General features: G+C 47.6%; 1 protein-coding gene across 6 annotated transcripts in view; it reads left to right on the top strand.

Annotated features, from left to right (window-relative positions):
• The first annotated feature begins 7,219 nt into the window (after positions 1 to 7,219).
• The window catches only part of SHROOM1 (shroom family member 1), a 31,722-nt gene continuing 26,326 nt past the window's right edge, over positions 7,220 to 12,615 (top strand). For all 6 annotated transcript variants that reach the window (XR_001877829.1, XR_001877828.1, XR_001877830.1 and 3 more), the window contains exon 1: positions 7,220 to 7,367. The gene's annotated coding sequence lies outside the window, so the exon portion shown is untranslated. The remainder of the gene's footprint in view (positions 7,368 to 12,615) is intronic.

The raw sequence follows: 12,615 nt of genomic DNA, 5'->3' as shown, positions 1-12,615 counted from the left end.
GTGCCTCCTGCCCCTCTCTCCCAGCTCTCTCCTCTCCCCCACAGCACATCTCAGGCACCAGCACTGAGGAGACCCTTCAGTCCATGCCCAGGTCTGTGACAGCAGCAAGGTTTGTACAACTGCTTTTGTGGCATCTCCAAGGTGTCTTGGGGGTAGTTTGGGAGGGTCAGTAGAACCTCTTCTGGCATACAAATGGAATTTGATGTTGCACATGCTCTTGGGGCTGTTGGGCTTAAGAATGTGTGACCATAACCTGACCTGCCCCCTGGCAGTGCCCCCCACAGTGCCCTGGCACAGTTATCTCACATGAAATCTGCTCTGCTCAGTAGAGCAGGGAGCTGCAAATAAAGAGCCTGTTCTCCTCCCACTTCTACCATTAACTTACTGCCCAAGTGTGGCTGAACAGCCCCAAACCTGCCCATTGAGGAGTATTCCTCAGCTCTGGGTCTGAGAAGTGTTGAGTTCAAAGCACTTCTAGATATATTTATATGTATACTTGCCTAAATTATATGAAAGAGACTGGTAAAACAAGAAGGATTTCCTCATATTAAATAAAAAAGAAACTCCAAGTTTGTTAGTGGATTGTCATCATTAGATGACTGTAATAGAATTTCACAATTTGTATTGAGGAAAATTGCTTCTTTTAATATATAAAATCAAATTTAAAAAGCAGAGATCAATTGTAGCATCTTGTACATCCACTCATAGGAATTTCAGAACTGACATCTTCTGGGCTTCCTGTTTTCTGTTAATAACTTCTTACAACTTTACCACATGAAAAGCATTTTTATTTTTGTTCCTCAGTTTTCTCCACAGTGAAAACTCTTGCAAAAGCTGTTGGAAAATCTCCATTGTGCATGGCTTCCAGAATAAGGTTCTTATTAGCAGGAATGGTTCATATAAAGAAAATGTGTGCTTCCTAAAATATTAATTGTAAAATGGTTTTGATATTATTCTGTCATTCCAATACCTTCTGAAGTCCAGGGAAGCTCCAAAATTTAAATGATTAACTGGCATTTCCAGACTCCTGGCCAAACTAACACCACGTGTGAAGTTCTGTGATTAATGAGCCAGGTTTGCTTGGAGCCCTCTGAGACCCTTTTTAGTGTTTGATTATTAGAACAATATTGCTTTTACTTATGAAAATATGTGCTCAAGCTGTGTTGGGAGACAGCCTGATTTTTTTCTTTTTTCTGAAAGCCACATTCACAGAATCACAGAATGGTTTGGGCTGGAGGGCACCTTAAAGACGCCGAGTTTCACCCCCCCTGCCCTGGGCACTAGCCCAGGTTGCTCCAAGCTCTGTCCAACCTGGCCTTGGACACTTCCAGGGATGGGAGTCCCCAACAAGAGCCATCAGTCCCCATTCCAAGAGATAGAAGTTCAGATCCTGCTGAGTTTATACATTTGGAGGCTCCACTGCAGAAAACAAAAGCACGCGAGAAAGAAATTCCTGTTCCCAGCCATTATTCTGAGCTGGACTGTCTCCAAGCCCAGACCTTCATGGTCAGTGCCTCTGTTGACCCCCTGGAATTTGCCTTTAACCCCCCAGTGCCAGAGCAGGCTGAGCCTGTGCTGGTTTGTTGGGGAGTGGCAGAGCTGCCTGCTCTGCGTGGGTACAGCTCCTTTCCTCAGGACATCTCATGGCCACATGATTTATTTAGCCTGCCTGTAACAGAGCCCCAGTGTCCTGCAGTGCTGGGAGGGAGCAGAGCCTGCTCCTGCCCTGTAACAGGAGCACAGCCCTCCAGAGCCCCCCTTGGCATTTGTTTGTCCAAGTGCAGAGAGGAGCACACCCCGATGACAAGAGCAGGAGCAGCTGGCACTGCTGCTCTGGGCCCCCCCTGTCCCAGGGGAGCCACCATGGCCCTCTCTGCTTTCTTCTCTGGCCTCTTACAAGTAACAGATCCCCCCTCCTGTGGGAGCTGTTTATTTGCACTCTGTCTACACCTCGATACTTGGCTGCAAGTGTGGCTCCTGAACGTGCTTTTTAAGTGTAGTGACAAGCTGTGTTTAAATTCTGGTTTTATAAATATCTGTGGAAAAATGAAAGTGCATTCTGTCAATGACACATTCCCCAAACAAAATGCCACATTTCTTCTGTGAATGCTCTTTCCTTTGGCCAATATAAACAAAGAGTTTTGCCATAGGTTTGAGTGGAATCAGTACCAGACTCAGAGCAGATTTCTGGTAAATCTGTTTGGGTGCACACCCGTGTCCCAGGCACACACCCCTCCATGAGCCCAGGTGGGAGGGACAGCCCCTGATGCTTTGTATGGTCCATGCCCACACTCCTTTTTATACTGAAGGAAGCTCAGCAGCTTTCTCCTCTTTCCTCTGTCCTGACATTGATTCAGCACTCACCCAATTCCTCTGTTAACTCTTTCAGCTCAGTAAACCCTCAGAAAACTAAATAAAACCCTGATCAACTTCTGCCAGCTCAGCAAACTGAACCCACTCAGCAGAGCTGCAGCAAGGCTGGTGTGGGGACAGGGAAGAGTGGGGAGAAGACAATCCCTCCCTCCCCTTCCAGCAGCAACCTGGACTCATTTCCATTTAAATGGCTTGAGCAGACTCCACTCTGAGGCCCGGGGGTCACTGGTGATCTGTGAGCCACACCAAATGAAGTTCAGCTGGTTTGAGAAACAGTATTAAAGAACAAAATTAAAAGCAGTTATCCAGGCTGGTACAGCCCCTTGATTCAGAAACTGCAATGTCCCAGTGCTGGGTGACACAATATTCTCTGAAGATTTTCCTGTGGTTTCAAAGAGCACAGACATTGCTGGTGTAGCATTTAAATGAGCTCACAGCATGGTTTTCAGATGGAAAACCAAAATTTGTTTGGCTAAATATTGGTTTACTTTTCTAATGAGGCTTTCAGATGTGATTTGATTGTTCTCACCTGAAGATCTTCCATTAGATATTTAACCAGGGACCAATCCTGTAACCTTACTGAGCCAAAACTCCCGGGGAGATTTAGGTGACTTGACACAGCCACACCAATTTAAGGTAATTTTTTGCAACTGTGCTTTCCCTGGAGCACAGTTGCTTCCCTCTGCTCCTTGCAACTGCTCACAGTGCTGGGAACTGGGAAAACAGCCTTGGAAGGAGCCTGAGAAAGGAAACTCCTCTAAATTGCTTTGGCTGCAGAACATTTTGTATCCAAGCAGGGACTGAACGAACACGGGGACCTGTCTTTGATCCACGAACAGTAAGACTTAGAACTATACCAGTGACTTCATGTAACCTTTTTTCTGTGAACTATTACCAATTAACTAGATAATGGGCAATGTAAAAAAATGTTGGTTGTGTTTGCTGTACTGTCATGCAGAAGGATTAACTCCTGTAGGAATTATTGGATTCTAGTAAAACAATAATGAGTGTGTGTGTAATGGCACAGCCCTCTACCCTGCTGGCTGGGTGCTCACTGGGTAGGGCAGCTGTACCTGCAGAGTCTGGGGGTGATGAGATCGCTCAGGGATATTATTTTGTCCACTAGGCTGCTGTTGCTTGGATGGTTTTGGTGGCTAAACCCCAGGATTTTTATTTTTCCTTGCTATCTGTGCTGCCCTGACCTAGTTCTGCAGCAGAGTGACTGCACAGCCATCTGTGTCCCAGCTGATGCCAAGGAATGAAACAGCCCCTGAAGGTAACAGCCCTCGGGGTGATGGGAGGGTTTGTGGGCAGCATTTGTGTTTGTGTTGTTTCCCCTGGGGACTGTGATTTCCAGCCCTCAGGATAAAGGCTGGGAAGGCAGCAGGGCAGGGCTGGGACATGTGGGCTCACATCAGGAGCTGGGGTTACCTTATCCTGCCTTGTGGGTTCGGCCAGTGGCTGCTCTGCTGTGTTTGGGCTCTGGTAACAGAGAATTATTTGAATGTTGCATTTCTCTGCTGTCCCTGCAGTGTGCTCACATTCCTGGGCTGTTGGTGCTGTTCCCTGGCACTCAGGGGCTGTGCAGAATGCAGGGGCTGCTGAGCAGGGAGCAGCCCCTGCCCTGGCTGTGTCAGTCACTGGTGTCTCCAGGGGTTGCCCAGAACTGCAGGGCTCTGCCTTCAGGAGCTGCAGTGAGTACAGGACACATCCCAGCACAGTGCAGGTTGAGCAGAAGATCTGTAAAGCAGCATCAAGAGGCAAATTTTGGCCCATAATCCTAATTATTCTTTTCTAGTTCCAAGCAGTTTTGTGCAGGGACTGTGGCAGTGCTTGGAAGTGAAAGCCACGCTGATGACAACCACTGATATCCTGGGAAGTGTCATGAGATTTTATGCCTCTCTGAAAGTACCAGCTGTACAAATCAAGGCTTGCCTGGAAGTCTTAGTTCTCAATTAAGAAATCCACCATGTACATTAGTATTTCTGGGTGCAAAGAAGAGTTTGAAAACATGTAAATGTACTCTAAAGGTTTAGGTACTCAAGGATGACTGAAATGAATCTCAGCTCTGTTGTTTTTACAAAATCCCCTGTTTGTTTTTACTCTTGACCTTGTTTATTATTGTTGCCATAAGTTTATCAATATCAAACCTAAGTGAGCTTTGTGACTTGTAGATCCCCTGAGAACACTTTGGTTATTTCCTGGAGCTGATGAATGGCTGACACAAGAGTGAGGTTTCTGCCGTGGTTCTGTCATGTTCTCTGACACTAATGCATTCTAGTGGTTTTAATTGCCAAGAGCAGCTGTAAATTCTCTCCTTGGGGTGTCCCCATCCCATATCATTCAATCATTTTTAGTCATTAAACATCTTACCAGTGATTGAATCTGAGGATGGAGCAAAGGGCAATTAGTCAGCCCAAATCTACAGCGCTTCGTGGGAAGGGAGTGGGAAGGTTTAATTGCTAATACTTGTAAAACATAGCTTTACTGTGAGAGTAGGGCCCTAAAGGAGCCCTGCCCAGTGTTCCATGTGTGAGTGTGGCTGCAGAGCCCTCCTGGAATGACACTCAGTGAGTCCCAGAGCCTTCCCTTGGGTTAGGAGGGGATTGTTTTCAAAGCCCCACAGTTTTTAATGGGTTTATCCTGACAGCAGTGTGGTAAGAAAAGCGCTGTTGATACCCAGTTTACATACAGGAGACACTTCATTTAAGGGCTCTTGAACCTGAATATCTTCAGAGTTCTCTCACAGAGGCAGAAGTCAGGCACTGTGCTGTGTCTGGAAAAGTCTGGACACTCAATTTTGATGTGTTGAAATGTCTTTTAAAAATCTCCCAATATAAAAGCCAAACCTTACAAAGATCTGTGGCAAATCCCAGAGCCAAACCAAACTGTCTGCAGGGAACAGCCTTGTTTCAGGGTCAGGGAGAGGCAGGAGCTGGTGAATGAACCCTCTGAGGTGCAGGGTGAGAATACGATGGCTTTGACTTCCCTGTTTTCTCGTGTGCTGTGTTGGAACCTTGATTATTCCTGTGGGACTGAGGTTAGGTTTGTGTGCAGTGCTGCACCAAACCAGCCATCCTCTGACAGACCAGTGGCAAAGGGATGTACAGCAGTTGCTGTGCATGGAGGACACCTGGAGTGGCAGCTCTGCCCCCAGAGCACAGCTCTGCTCATCCCCTGGCAGGAGGATTGCTCAGCTTTGCCTTTGTGGGCAGAATTTTTTTCCTTCTCATTTCTTGCACTTCTGGAAACATCCCCTCGCTGCCTGTGGCAGAGCAGTTGATCAGATACCAAGTCACTGCTGGGTGAAAACAGGACTTAATGCAATGACTAAACCCTGAGTTAGTTACTGAGTAACTTCCCAGGAGCCCTTTTCCATATGCAAAGTTACTGACCACGTTATGTGCTGGTGAAAAAAGACTGGGCTCGGGGAGGGCCTATTTGTGTGCAGGATTCTGAAGAGGAGCCTGGGTGTTTGCTCACAGAAGAACCTCAAACATGGATTACACGAATCATCAGAGGATGGTGTTCCAGAGCCTCTTCGTGCACAGGAGATGTGGAGTTGAGACTTTCCCAACACAACAATCCCTGTCCTCTCCAGATTCCCTGCATTAAACCCCATTCCAAGCTCTCTGGGATGACTCTGGCATGGCCTTGCAGGGGAGTGGGGTGAGAGCAGGCACAACCCACAGGCTCAGCCTGTCCCCCACTGGAGGCCACTTTTCTCCTTCCAACAGATGAGAACAGCATAACCACAGGTGAGCAGATTATTTCTGTAGGAAATGTGGGAGGAATGCCCAGCTTTCCCTTGAGAGACAATACATAACAAATTACAGAGCATGGCATTATCCAGTTGGCAGCTTAGTTTGAGGGGAAAAAATAGTGGCACAAAATCGGCTTATTTTTTAAGCCCAGCTGGGAAGTAGCAGGAATTCATCTCACTGGATAAGGACATTATAAAATGTTTGTATGAGGCTTCATCACATATATTTGGAAGCAGAAAACATTTATTGCAGGGGTTTGAGTTGATTCAGAGTCACACGAATCAGATGAAAGCCTCAATCTGTGTGCTTTCTGTGCTCTTTTATGAGAAAAAACACTTAAAAATAATTAAAAGGCCACACAAAGAAAAACCCTGCAGTGTATAAAACACAGCTTCAGAGTTGCCTTGAGCTGCATTAACTTCCACTGTACAACCCTTTTTCTCTCACCCTCAGGAAGCAGGGCATAATCTTTTAAGAAAATCAAATCTAACTACTTTGTTGGATTAAATCTAACTACTTTGAGTTGGATTTAATTAGTTTTTGTTAGCAGTGCTTCCCGACTGCCCCAGAGCAAGGGCTCCTGTGCTCTGTGACCCCGGGCTGGGGACACCACAGGCAAGGCACAGCGAGGGGGGAGTGGGGCGGTGCCGTCCCGGTGGGATGGGAGGGATGCTCCTGAGGTGGTGCCGTCACGGTGGGATGGGAGGGATGCTCCTGAGGCGGTGCCGTCCCGGTGGGATGGGAGGGATGCTCCTGAGGCGGTGCCGTCCCGGTGGGGTGGGAGGGATGCTCCTGAGGCGGTGCCGTCCCGGTGGGATGGGAGGGATGCTCCTGGAGCGGTGCTGTCCTGTCCCGTCCGGGTGGGATGTGCAGGAGTGTGTTGGGTCGCAGGGGCCTCACCTGCTCTCTCCTCTATGGCCTTGGCAGCATATTCATGGAATTTTTCAGCCGTGCCCACGTGGGAGCCGTGGCCGCTGGCCAAGAGCTCGGGCAGCAGCAGCGCCGTCGTTAATGATTGACTGGTGAGATAATGGGACAGCCCAGCCCACTGTTTGCTCTCCTTCCCTCCCCACTGCCACCGCTGCTGAGCGGACAGAGCCCCGGACAGAGCCCCGGACAGCCCAGGGCAGCTGCCCGAGGAGCCGGAGGGTGCTGTGAGTGCCCCTGGAGCTGCTCGGGGACATCCCGGCCTGGGACCAGCTGAGAGACGGGACTCGCCCCCCGCGTTCTGTGAGTGCACTGAAAACTTTGCAGGCTCTGAGACGCGAAAGTTCTGATTCGCTGACTTTCCCGTCTTTTCCGAGGGCACAGCTGGAGTCTGGAACCAGAGCATTAGCGTCTGTTTTATAAGGAGAATGTTGGAGGCAGAAGGTGTGCACTGTCTGTGCTCGTTGTGCCCGTGCCCTCACACTGCCGGAGGTGACTGGTGACTGGTCTGAGGGAGCTGTCCCTGCCCGTGGAACTGGCTGAGCTTTGAGGTCCCTTCCAGCCCAACCATTCTGTAGTTCTGTGGGTCTCACTAAACCAAACATCAGTTCAGTGTGTGTGTGTTTTAGATGCCTGTACATGCTGTCCCCGGCAGTTGCTGTGCTGTCTATCTGTATATTTGCTTTATGCAAGAAAAGAATGAAAAAGAACATCTGGTTACTCTGTTGCTTATGCTGTGTTTGCTGTAAGTCCGGAGAGCAGTGATTCTGCTGGTCCCTGGTCTGACTGCTCCCTCAGCTGTGGATGGGGGTGTGTTTGGGGAGGGGGGATTCAGTGAGGCTGAGTGTGCAGAGCTCTGGGGGCTGCAGTGTCTGTCCGTGCTGTGCTGGGGGGATCTCACCACTCCATCCTGACAAGCAGATTTCCCTTCAGCTCAGCAGTGTCCCTGGAGCAGCTGGAGGACACCACACAGGTCCTTGGACCCACAGGGTTCAGTGCAGAGTTGGTGTATGTGGGTCTGGGCGCTGGAGATGCGCGGGCTGTGCCAGCTCCCCGTGGCTCTGTGCCAGCTGCCCCAGCTCTGTGCCACACGGGCCAGCCTGGGGGTGCTGTGGCATCGTGGAGCTGTTCACAGGTGGCTTGGGAGGTCTCAGCAAAAGAGGAGGTGCAGAGGGTGCCCAGTCCCAGCTCAGCAGCACAGGGCAGGCACAGCCACTGGTCCCACTGGCGGGATGGTCACACGTGTTGCCAGAGCCTGTCCAGAGCCAGGCAGAAGCTGGTGGAGGCAGGAGAAGAAAGCACAACACTGGGAAACCAGGTGTCCAAGTGATGTGTTTTCTATCCCTCCTTTCTGCCCAGCAAGGACTGACTCACTCTCAGGTCCCTTGCAGAGCATGTGCTGTCAAGGTCCAGGTGCTCCCATCTGTCCATGTTCCCTCCTGGAACAGCCCAGAAGCAGAGGAGGGAGCAGGATGTTCCTTGGAAAATATTAAACTCACATTTTGGCTTGTCTAACCTGGGGTTGAAAGCTGTCTTAGGCACTCGTGATTGCACCAGACCACCTGAACTTCAGGGATCTCTGTGGGTGAAAGATGACATTTTCTTGGGGAAATGTGTGAATGTACCCAAATAATTGACAAGGGCAGAACTGAATTTGTACTAGAAAATTTATCTTTAAAATGCTAAAATGATCAGTGTGTTACAGTGTGTAAGGGACCAACCTCATCCCTGCTGTGGACATGGACAGTCTGGAGTGTCACCTCAGCCTAATACAAACACAGGAGCTCTGCTCTATCCTTGAGTGTGCAGATTATGGTTTTTTTTCTAGAACAAGTGAAATCTAGGTCCATGTTAAACAGATGGGGTGAGGGGTCTGGCTGGCAGACGTTGTTACACAGGGAACAGTTCCCTTGGTACAAATACACTCAATGATCCCCCAGCACAGGCAGTGTTTGAGGCTGATGCTGAAACGCAGGTTATGGAGGATTTGGGAACTCAGAAAGTTTCTGTAGAACAGATTAAATGTAGAAAGGTGGACCTGCAAAAACTCTCAGCCTTCTGTTTAGGTGAGGACTAATGGGTATGAAGTGCCACAGACAGGGAACCCCTCGGTCCCGGGTTGGGGGTGACCAGGAGCCGTTCCCAGTGAGCTGCCACTGCTCTCCCAGCCCTCCCTGCTGCCAGAGGGGAATCCCTGCCCTGGCACTGCCTGCTTGGGCAAAGGCTCTCACTAAAGCCCTGGGTGCTGCCTTTTCCCAGCACTGAAGGAATTGATGCTTTCCCCAGACTTTTCCTCTGGCTCTCCTGTCAGATTTGTCTGGATGGAGCTGGACAAGGGTGGGCTTGGATGGGGTATTGGGAAGGAATCCTTCCCTGTGAGGGTGGGGAGGCCCTGGCACAGGTTGCCCAGAGAAGCTGTGGCTGCCCCTGGATCCCTGGAAGTGTCCAAGGCCAGGTTGGATCAAAGGAACAGCCTGGGATAGTGGGAGGTGTCCCTGCCCATGGCAGGGGCTAGAATGAGATGCCCTTTAAGCTCCTTCCACCCCAAACCAGTCTGTGATTCTCTGATGCTCTTTGCAGATCAAGGGTTTGATTTATGCCCATGATTCCAAGTACCCCCCCATTAAACCTGCACTAATGTAACTATTGGATATTTCTAGATTATTTTTAACTACTAATCCAGTTTCTCATTGTTTGTTGTGGAAACCAGTGATATGTTTAGTGAGATTAAGCATAAACCCTTATGAATCCTGTCCAAATGAAAGCTGTGGGAAAATACTGGAATCCATTATTTGCCAAAGGAACAGAGCAGTCTGATATATTATGTCTCATGTATATTTGGTGTTTTCCTCTTGTTCCAGTGGAATGTTCTGTAGTAACTGGATATGACATTAGTGTCTGCCCCAGCCCAAAGGCAGGCACAATTATGTTTAACATCTGGATGAATTAGACTGAAAACAGACATCCTCTGGTAAGGAACAGTTTCTGTTTCCTATGTCAAAATAAGAAAGTTAAAGAGCTAATGGATTTTTTAAAATATCAAGTAATTGATTAATATGACTTCATAATCCTTAATTTGTCTATGAGAAAATGAAAGTATTGTTTGCTATTGATATTTTAGACTGGGAATGTGCTTTGAAAGAATGGAAAAGTTCCATGATTTCCTGAGGGTAGTAAGGTATTAAAAAAATCAATTTGTATTTAGGAGGAGTGGTGAGGACGTGAGGGAGCTGGGTCCTGCTCCTGTTCTCTGGGAGGATCTGGGTGAGCCAAACTGACCTCTGGGAAGGTCTGGTAGGACTCTCTGTGCAGTGTTTTACCCGTAGCTATTCCCTAGATGGGAATGACTTTGGGAATACAGTGAAGAGAATGTGTTTCTGTATCATTCATGAAGTTCATAGCACTCAGTCTAAAGCTGGCCAAGCTCAGCAAAAAGCTGCTCAGAACATTTAAGGAGCAGAGAATGAATTGTTTGATCCATCTTTATTACATCTAAAAGCCATAATCTAAATATCCGCACACAGATTTATTTATATAAATAAATATATATATAATCCCACTTTATTAAGGCAAACAAAACGTTGCTCCTTGCCCAGCCAGTGCCTCTGGATCCATCCTTGTCCAAAACTGGAGCTGCAGCAGGAATGTTTGCTCCCATGGCAGGTTTGTCTGTGGAAAACATCACTAGAGCCTGGAGGAACTGGACTCTGCAGTCTGTGCTGTCAGGGCCCCTGGACTGCAGTGGCAGAGACATCCACAAAGCTGCTGGGAATGGTTTTATACTGTGGCACAAGAAACCACGTGTAGCTGCCAGAAAACCACAATTCTTCAGAGATAAGATGACTTTGTGGCATTTTCCAGCCTGACAACTGTCACTCATAAACCTGAGTGAGCATCAGTCCCAGAGTTCTGATAAAGCTGGGAAAGGCAAGTTCTGATCTCTGCAGTGCTGGGAATATGCTGGGTTTGGGATGTGTGGCAGCTGGTGGAGCTGTCTGTAATAAACACTTGGATTTTTCTAATTACAGGCTGTTAATCATGGATATGTTGTTAAAACTCTGCTTGCACAGATTGCTAACCAGCTTCTACCAACTCACAGGGTTCTGGACTCAAACCACTCATCAGTGCAAGGAGATGTTGAACTGGATTTCACCTCTTTAGGGTCTGACTTGCTGCCTAAGCTGTGGGCAGCTCAGTGCAGCAGGTCAGGGGGACTTGGAGAATTTTATTTTTCTCTGATGTTTCTTGGATGGCCTTGCTGGCAAGCACTCAACAGGTAGAAATGAGAAAACATCTTCATTATATATATTATTTATTCTATTAATTAATATCTATATTAACTCTAAAGGCATACATTTAAAAATCAGCAGTGTCATTAGGTTTTTTTCTTTTTGATTTTGAGTACCTTAGAGCCTGTAAGTCTTTAAAGCCCTTGGATATTTGTGGGTGTTCTTGTAGCCTGCAAAAGCAGTATGGGGTTATATTTATGGCATCAAATGAACTTGATTAGATTGAAAAAAGAAAAAAGAAAAATTATGATGAACTAAGAAGGGGTGAAATGGAAACAGTTGGAAAGAAAAATACGTTTGGGATGAAACTGTGATTTCTGGAAAAAGCAGTTTTGAGAAGCACAGAGGTAGAAACAAAAATAAGTGTTTGGTGCTGTTTAGTAGATTAGAGACTAATGTTGATGGAAGCCAAGAGAAATTTTTGAGGCTGAATAAGGGAAGTCAGGGAATTGGAGGACAATGGGAGGTATGTGGTGGGTGACTGCTCTCATTAAAGGGTCAGGCTCTGGTGGGTGCCCAGGAAAAGTCTCTCACAGGGCTGTGAGGAATTGCCAAACCTGATCTTCCTCATTAAAACTTTGGCCAGAGACCAGGCCATGGCTCCTGGGTCCAAAAGTATTTCATCTGGGCCTCAGCTCTTCCTCAGCCCAGTGGGAATGACAGGGAAGTGCCTGTGGCCAGCAGGGAGGTGTCACCCCCTGACATAGGGACAGGATGGACCAGTGCTGGCACTGGGGCTCCAGCAAAGCTTCCAGTCAGTCAGGATCCCTTCTTGACACACACACTGTATCCTTGCAGCCATTAGCTACCTGCATGAGTTCTGGAAATTGCATTGAATGAGAAATTTGGGGGTTAGAGTCTTCAGAAACCTTAGTAAGAAAACCACAGATTAGCAGAACGTGTGTTTTTCCAGTTGTCTAAAGGGGATGTCATCTGCTGTGTTTGGCTTCCTGTTTGAAACCTAAAGCTGAAAGTCCAAGGGGACAAAATTGTTGATTATAAGCTAGAAAAAAATAATAAAGGGAAAATATCTATTAAAAAAAAAAAGGTAGCTAAGAGAGAAACAGGGGCTTTCATGGTGCTGAAAATCATGGTGATCAGCCAGACACACTCTCTGGATGTGGTGTCTCCACTTCTCTCACCCTGTCAATAGTCATGTCAAAGTGATGGAATCTGAAGACTTCAGGCATTTGTCTGGAATTTTTGGATCTCTCACAGTCTAGTCAAAGGAGCAGCTCTTATTTCCAGATGTCTCATGTCTC

The sequence above is a fragment of the Lepidothrix coronata genome, unplaced genomic scaffold, assembly GCF_001604755.1.
Source record: "Lepidothrix coronata isolate B3197 unplaced genomic scaffold, Lepidothrix_coronata-1.0 Scaffold223, whole genome shotgun sequence".
Taxonomy (NCBI): domain Eukaryota; kingdom Metazoa; phylum Chordata; class Aves; order Passeriformes; family Pipridae; genus Lepidothrix; species Lepidothrix coronata.
The sequence above is the reverse complement of the archived record's forward strand: the minus strand, read 5'-3'. Positions and strand labels throughout refer to the sequence as shown.